This window comes from Cryptomeria japonica, chromosome 8 (genome assembly GCF_030272615.1).
Source record: "Cryptomeria japonica chromosome 8, Sugi_1.0, whole genome shotgun sequence".
NCBI lineage: Eukaryota > Viridiplantae > Streptophyta > Pinopsida > Cupressales > Cupressaceae > Cryptomeria > Cryptomeria japonica.
Window position 1 is genome coordinate 360724474 of NC_081412.1, and position 941 is coordinate 360725414.

Sequence of the window (941 nt, forward strand, 5' to 3'; positions counted from 1 at the left end):
GAATCGCGGCATGACCTACCATAAATATATGGGAGTTATAAAATTGATCTATTTTTTAATTTGAATTTTATATTTTTTCTTTCCACATATAGTACAATCGAATAGAAGTTTTTTGGTCAAAAATAGTGTGCCGGTAATAGGGGAGAGGGGCCAGCAGCCAAGTGGGGTTATAAGGTGGGGATATGAGTGGATGGTACGAGGATCTACAATGAAGAACAGAATAGAAGATTTTTTTATCGTAGTGTGTAGGTGATAGGGAAGAGGGGTCGGTAATAAAATTAATCCCACAATGTAGACATCTAAAGGTGGTTTATAATATTCATATATTTGTTCAAAATAAAAATATAGTATAGTTTGATAAGTAAGAGCATATTATAATGCATACGTTAGAACCCATATTAAATCAATAGTGGTAAGAAATGCATTCTAGCATTAAACTTTACACCCACACGTAAGATAAAATGGTCTTGTAACAAACCAATGTGAATCATAAAACAAGTCAACCATTAAACCTTAAGAAACACAGTAAATTTTAATCTTTAACAATAGATTTGTAGCGTCGTAAATTGTACACCCTTAATTAGAGTTGTTCAATTTCATGTTTAGGTTAGCACTCGTCTCAGTGTGTTGCATTTTGCATTTTGCATTTTAAAACTACTTTAATCATTTAATTAATCAATTTTATTAAATCTAAAGTCCTCTCTCGTCACTCCACACATTATAAAATTGGGTCATTAACCTTAAGTGTGCCCCTTTTTATTTATTCTTCAAATTAATTAATTAAATAAGTCTTAATAAGGTCGTATTTCGGCCTTCAAGGCCCGATTTTGAATATCTAAACACCTTGGATTGTCACACTGAGCTAGGATTAGCTTTGTAATCATGAAACCTTACATCCCTAAAAATTTGGAAAAAAGTCGGTCGGACCATGGTGCAGCACC